Source organism: Mandrillus leucophaeus, unplaced genomic scaffold (assembly GCF_000951045.1).
Source record: "Mandrillus leucophaeus isolate KB7577 unplaced genomic scaffold, Mleu.le_1.0 Scaffold242, whole genome shotgun sequence".
Taxonomy (NCBI): Eukaryota; Metazoa; Chordata; class Mammalia; order Primates; family Cercopithecidae; genus Mandrillus; species Mandrillus leucophaeus.
The window spans coordinates 3,515,043-3,522,503 of NW_012102499.1; the positions used below are offsets into that span (position 1 = coordinate 3,515,043).

Here is a 7,461-nt window from a genome sequence, read left to right on the forward strand (position 1 = left end):
TTTGTATTTTTAGTAGTGACAGGGTTTCACTATGTTGGCCAGGCTGGTCTTGAACTGACTTCGTGATCCACCAGCGTCAGCCTCCCAAAGTACTGGGATTACAGGCGTGAGTACCGCGGCTTGCCTCATACTTTTTTTTTTTTTTTAAACTAGAAACATTACAAGTAAATCTTTTAACTATGAAGTGAATTCCATTATAATACATGAAAAAAAAAAGAGATGTAGACAATGAACCTAGAATTGTTTTCCCAGACTTTTCATCATGAAAAATTTTCAAACATAGAAATACTGAAAGAATAGTAAAATGAACAGCTATAGACATTATCCTGAAATTCTGTAATGGTTAACACATTGCCAAATTCGCTTTCTTTTTCTCTCTCTACATACACTTCTTATTTGCAGTTGTAGGTGTTATTTGAAGTTGCATGTTTCACCATTTATCTTCTCAGAATAACATCCTCCAAAATAACCACAATACTCTAACATCAAAAAAAGACAACCCTAATTCTATACTATCTACAATATCCAGTCCAAATTAAAGTTGCCCAAGACATCTTGCATGTTTTTTTTTTTTTTTTTAAATCCAGGAGCCAATAAAGATTTACACATTGCATTTTCATTATATATCTTTGTTTTTAAGGAATAGTCCTTCCCCACTTCTCTCCTCTCTGTCTCTCTTGACATTAACTTTTTAAATAGCTCAGGCTAGCTGTCTTGTAGAATGTCCCAGCATTCTGTATTTATTCCATTTAACTTGCTCATCTAGACTTAAACTTTCCATTCTGGAAACGTGAAGGTATCTGGAATATCTTGCACTCTAGTCCCCTCCCATCCCCAGAGTTCACCTGCCCTCAGCTGTGAAGAACATCTAGAGATCATCAATTAGTTGAACTCAAGTTTTAACCCTTCAATGATATGGCTAGCTTCAGGAAGAAAAGTTATTTAAATGATACTGCCAAAGTGAAAGCGTTTAAAGGAAAGGAAAGATGTCTCGGTTTAAAGTTGATTTCCCAGCAAGTCCTAGGCCTGCAGCAAAGGCGGCTCAGCAGAGAATGTTAAGGGGCCCAGGTCCGCTCTTGTTATGTGAATATGTAGGAAGGAGCATCAAAGGTGCTTCCTTTACTTTTTTCTTTTGTCTACCAAATGCTCTTCAGCTTCAGTCGAGCTAAATGCTAAACTGAATGAATTAAAAAAAGTGTATGATCCCAACTTTTCTCAGACTTTACAACAGGTTAATAAAAAGGAGGTTGGGTGCAGTGGCTCATGCCTATAATCCCAACACTTTGGGAGGCTGAGGTGGGCGGATCACGAGCTCAGGAGATCGAGACCATCCTGGCTAACATGGTGAAACCCCATCTCTACTAAAAATACATAAAATTAGCCGGTTGTGGTGGCGGGCGCCTGTAATCCCAGCAATTTGGGAGGCTGAGGCAGGAGAATGGTGTGAATCTAGGAGGCTGAGGTTGCAGTGAGCCGAGATGGCGCCACTGCACCACTGCACTCCAGCCTGGGCAATAGAGCTAGACTCCGTCACAAAAAAAAAAAAAAAAAAAGAAAAGAAAAGAAAAGAAAAGAAAAGAAAAGAAAAGAGGGGGAGGGCAAACTTCACTGAGATCTTTTATTATGGTCTGAACTCCAGGCAGTGTTTCATCAAGCCCCAAAATACTGTTCTTGCTTTTCTGGGGCATCTCGCTGGTAGACAGGGAAAGCTCTGGCAGAAAGGCTCTCTGCTTGAACTACTTCAAAGAAACTAATCATGAATATATCCTATTAGTGTGAAAATCCCAAATTAATCAGGTAACATTAACACATAGGAGTGTGCCGTACATGTGCATTACTTGTAAACAGACTTGGTCGGGTGTGGTGGCTCACGCCTGTAATCCCAGCACTTTGGGAGGCCAAGGCAGGCAGATCATGAGGTCAGGAGTTCGAGATCAGCCTGGCCAACACGGTGAAACCTTGTCTCTACAAAAAATACAAAAATTAGCCGGGTGTGGTGGTGGGTGCCTGTAATCCCAGCTACTCGGGAGGCTGAGGCAGAAGAATTGCTTGAACTTGGGAGGCGGAGATTGCAGTGAGCCGAGATCACACCACTACACTCCAGCCTGGGTGACAGAGCAAGACTCCGTTGCGGGGGGTCGGCGGGGGGTAGATATAAACAGACTTAGGAGTAGAAGGGGCATTAATAGGCAGAAGAACGTGGTACAATGGGATTTATATCTGCACTCCTATGATTGCTTATAAACACATGCTATTTTAGACTGACATCTTTCTCGAAATATAGACTTAAATAAACAAAAGTTCGGCCGCAGCTGAGGTGGTGTTCTTCTGCAGGCCTCAGACACAGTCAAGCATTTTTAAAAACGTGATTGGTGGGCTAAGAAGTTTATCCGCCTGGTTCCTCAAATTCCCAAACAGTTTATTTGAATACTGAGTGAATAGCTAATCTTGTACAAGTTCTGGGGCTTTAACAAGGTAAACGAATGGGTGGGCTGTGAAAGTAAACACTGCATTTCCTCCCAGGCTCACCCTGGCTTCCAAAATTCCTCTCCCTCACTCCTTTCGCTCTCCCCAGCCTTCTAGTTCCCAAGCTTGGTCTCTCGTATCCTGTGAAAGTACTGAAATTGCAAAGGAGACATTTTTAATTATAAGTACTACAGTAATGAATTCAAGTACACTCGTTTATCATAAAGGGCTTTCCCATCTGTCTCTAAAGTATACTTAAAAATGCTGTGTATTTGATAACATTAGCACCAAGCATCTTCCACATGTTAATATCCAGCGTTTTAGATGTTCGCTCCCCCCACCTCAACAGACCGCACAGTGGTGGTTCCAGAAAGAGCACATTTATCTCTCCGTGTTTGGGAGTGCCTGTGTGGTCTCTTCCTAATTTATTTGCACTCCAATCCTTGGGGATCTCATCGCAATCCCCCTAGGCAAAGGGAGATTAGGGAATAGGACTGTCTGCTTCTCCCCACTCTGACAGAGAAGGGAGAACAACTTCCCCAAGTCCCACAAGTTCTTCTGGCCACTGTACAAATTGTTCTTGAGCGTGGAGGGTTTCCAAAAGCCCTAATTAGCAACTCACAGCAAACATTTCTTTGCATTAGCTAATGATCCGGCTGCACTTGTAAGCAAACAGAACCAACATATCTAATCAATGCTGAAAAACCAACCAAATGCCTATTAAACATCTGGATGTAATTTTCTAGTTAGAACAAAATGAAAACATATGCAGGTTCCTTTGATCTTCGTCTTAACAAAGAAATTGTTGATAAAAAAGCATACTGGTCAGTCAATGTGTCATTTTCATAAAGTCTGCTCATTTCTCTTCAAATGCTCCCAGTTTAATTTAGTTGGTTTCCTGCAATCTCTAATTTTACCATATTGTGTGAAACCGCAAGAGATTCTTTGGAAGTGATTTTATTTGAGGTTTTACTGCTGCATGGATCTGCTACTGATTTTTTTTTTTCCTTCTCTGCCTTCTTCCCGCCACCTCCACGTCCATCTTGTCCTTTTCTTTGGTAAAGGGGTGGGGGAGAAAAAGATTACAAAGCAATGCTGGGAACAATTCTTCTGGACCTTACATTCTTAGGTTTAAGAAAACTCCCAATTAAAAAAAAAAGAAAAAGAAAACGTGGGGCAGGGTGGCTCACGCCTGTAATCCTGGCACTTTGGGAGGCCAAGGCAGTCGGATCACCTGATGTTAGAAGTTCGAGACCAGACTGGCCAACATGGTGAAACACTGTCTCCACTAAAAATACAAAAATTAGCCGGGCATGGTGGTGCATGCCTGTTATCCCAGCTGCTCAGAAGACTGAGGCACATGAATCGCTTGAACCTGGGAGGTGGAGGTTGCAATGAGCTGAGATCACAACCACTGCACTCCAGCCTGGGTGACAGAGAGAGACTCTGACTCAAAAAAAAAAAAAAAAAAAAAAAAAAAAAAAAAAAAAAAAAAAAAAGAAATGAGAAAATTAGCAATATTTCTCAGCTAAAATGAAGAGAACACAACAAAAGTGGTCTTTTAAAAACTATAATTATTAGCCAGGTGTGGTGGCTCACACCTGTAATCCCAGCACTTTGGGAGGCTGAGGCGGGCAGATCACGAGGTCAGGAGTTCGAGACCAGCCTGGCCAACATGGCAAAACCCCGTCTGTACTAAAAATACAAAAATTAGCCGGGTGTTGTGGCACATGCCTGTAGTCCCAGCTACTGGGGAGGCCGAGGCAAGAGAATCTTGAACCCAAGAGGCAGAGGTTGCAGTGAGCTGAGATGGCGCCATTGCACTTCAGCCTGGGGGACAGAGGGAGACTCAGTCTCCAAAAAAAAAAAAAAAAAAAAATTACAATTATGATTTCAAATAAAAAAGTAATAGATTTGAAAGATGTCTAGTTGCTACAATCAGCATCCATAACTTTTCCTATTTTGTGTAGTATCTGTACTAGATAACATCTAGCTTTTGTAATTACTTAGGCTATTGCTGAGTTGAAAATTTGATAATAAGCAACAAATGAATGGGAATATACCCACATAAACATCAAAAGAAAATGAACAAGCTGACAATCTTTCTGTTTCTCTGTAGAGCATAAAAAGGGTACCGTGTTTTTCAGAGAAAATTTCCAGTGGAAGCATCATACATTTCACATAAAAACATCATTGACATACGAATGTTAAAGGTAAAGAAGATTACGGTTAACAGGCTTTAAATGGAAGACCAAAATTATAGATTTCATAAGGAGGACTATTTTCTTTTAAACAGGCTGTAGGCAATCTGCACATATATTATTTATTTAAAACATAAGATTAAAGCTACTTGACTGTTTAAACACCATCATTTGTAATGCAGTTTGATGAGAGTTTTGTAGTATAATTATTACAGCATGACAATCATGGAGAAAATATGACCTTGAAAAGGGCAGAGCCTTCTCCCACTCTGACAGACGATGCTCTAAATGGGAAGAAAAGGCTTCAAAAACCAAAACCAACCATTTTTATGCGCACAATTAAAGGCTTTCCAATTTTAAATTCATAATGATCTGTAGATACTAGATACTACATTATAAGGAAATCAGAAGGCCTGGTGTTTTCAAACTCTATCGGCAAGGAAAGACTAGTTAAAAGAGAATTTCCAGTGTTTACTCATGGCAAACTGGGAAATATGGTGAGCAGACACATTGTCTGTGAGTAGATACATTAGAGAACATTTAAAGATGCCTTAGAACTGATTTTGAGGGCAGCAGGGTGGGGAAAGGAGAAGTAGCAACACTTTTGCCCTGTCTCAAAGCATATTTTAGTGGCTCTGTTTAAACTTAATGAGAGTGTGCCAGTTATTCAAGATACAGGCACCACGTAAAGCCTGGGTAAGCTGCGGAGGAGTATCAGTTGCTCCAGTTGTCACAGCATGTATACAAGCATACTTGTGGCATCCAAGCACTTTCTATCCAGTCCTGGAGCTGATAAGGGATGAACTGGCCGCAGACTGGAATATGTGGCTCGTACATTAGATGATTTCAAGGAAAACAGGTTGCTAAAGGCCTGGGGTCCTATGATTCCAAAAAGTCCTGTATGTCGAGCAAAACTCTCATCATCACCAAATTTAACCAAAGAAAGTGAGGCAGTGCTTTCTTCCTTTTTGTTCTCCATGTTAGCAAAATGAATAATACAGCCGCCTTCCCAACTGTACTTAATGAGAACACCACAAAGCTACAATGCCCAACTTGTTTAAGAATTTACTATGGCTTCGTACAGACAGGCTAAAATAGCTTTTTTATTTTTCATTTATAATTGATATTTGGGAGTGATGCAATTATAGACAAATCAATATCATACATATTTTAAAACAACTCCAACAGTGAAATGTATTATCTAAAACAACTTCTAAAACTATTTCAAGAAAAAGATCTCTGTAAAAGCACATCTTTAAATAAAATGTATGTCTCTTTAAATAAGCTCCTTCCCATAAGTCTCTTGAAAGTAAAATAATGGGAACGTGGGGGTTATTAATACCAAAAACTTAACTAGTTTCCAACATAAGATAAATACTTGTCCAAGATGTGCCCTTATAGAAAAAGTTACCACCGTTTGGCTAAACCAGCATTATTCACTCACTGCTCACGTGGAAGTAGCTCCATTGGACTGTTCTTTAAACAAAAGTATAAATGCAGCAATACTGCCGGTTTTCTGCTGTGGGTGTATTTAGAGACATACACAAAAACCGAAGACTCTCAGCATTAATTATACAGCGTGTCTTGATTATTACAATCTCAAAATCCCTTTTAACTCAAGTTCTACTTCATAAGAACCTTAGCCACGTCATTTACCTAACTCTTCCCATTTAGCTCTTCACACAGCTCAGCTCAGGAGTACCACCCAGACTATGGGGGTGGGGTGTGCGGGACAGGTTTTTCAAGTCTCAGTGCTGGTTTATTACATTGTCTCTCTTTGTTCCCAGGAATTGGAAACAGACTCGTGGTCTTGTAGCTGAGAGGCTCCTAAAAACCTCAGCCGCTCCCCTCCTCTCCTAACCGCGAAGTCTGGACTTTTAAGACGAAGACCTGGGATTTCACGCCCCGGGCAAAGCGTCTCATCTGCGGACACGCGTGCCTTGTTCTGGCAGCACCCTGGGAATCCTTCCCGCCAAACGGGGCAGGACGATCTTTTTGAAAAGTGGCTTGAAATCCTGCAATAAAAACCAAATCCTACCACTTTGGGTGCAAAGGGGGTGGGTGGGGTGGAAGGACATCATAGTCGTCTCTGCGGCTGGTGTACCTACGCCAACCGTGCCGTTGCTCATTTACGCATTTCCAACTAAGTGCACAGTCCACTCCCTCTCGTACATCCGTAAAAAGGCAGCTCAAGGAAAAACAAACGTCAGATATATTTTTGAATGTGGCCTCACTTTCAGAGTAGCATCAAACAAGGGGGTCCAGCACTGAAAAACACATTTGCTCGAATTACCAAAACCCCCCCTCCGCCTCCAATAAGAAACTACGCAGCTAGTCTTTGAGTTACTTTCACTTAGATCTGAGGATTTTCATTAAAGGGAAAAGTGAGCAAGTGGCAGGATTTTTGCTAACTCGAGCCCCCAGCTTCCTCGGCTGCACGCTCGCCAGTCCCTCCCGCTAGCGCGCTCCTGCGCGCTCTCTAGCCAGCCCCACGTTACTTTGATTGACAGCCCAGCCCCGCCGCTCTCCTTCCCACCGACCTTCCCATCTTCAGTGCCAATCTCCGCGAATCGCCTCTTCCCATTGGATGGTTTTGCCGTCCCGCGGCTCCTCCAGGAACAGTTCCTCACCAAGCCCGGGAGGACGCGGCTGGCGGAGGAGGGGCCGGGGTGGGAGGGGAGACCGAGGAGACCGCGGAGAAGGAAGCGAGAGGACGGGGGAGGGAGAACGGCCCGTCCGGCGCTGCGCTGCCATAGGCTCCGGGGAGGCGCGCGTCAGCGCCCCACGTTGGGTG

At 42.5% G+C, this 7,461-nt stretch overlaps 1 long non-coding RNA gene across 1 annotated transcript in view; it reads right to left on the reverse strand.

The window, feature by feature from the left end:
- Positions 1-7,453, reverse strand: part of LOC105541647 — a 93,244-nt gene extending 85,791 nt beyond the window's left edge. Inside the window, exon 1 of the long non-coding RNA XR_001006364.1 lies at positions 7,208-7,453. This is a non-coding gene — a long non-coding RNA (uncharacterized LOC105541647). The remainder of the gene's footprint in view (positions 1-7,207) is intronic.
- Positions 7,454-7,461: the final 8 nt, after the last annotated feature.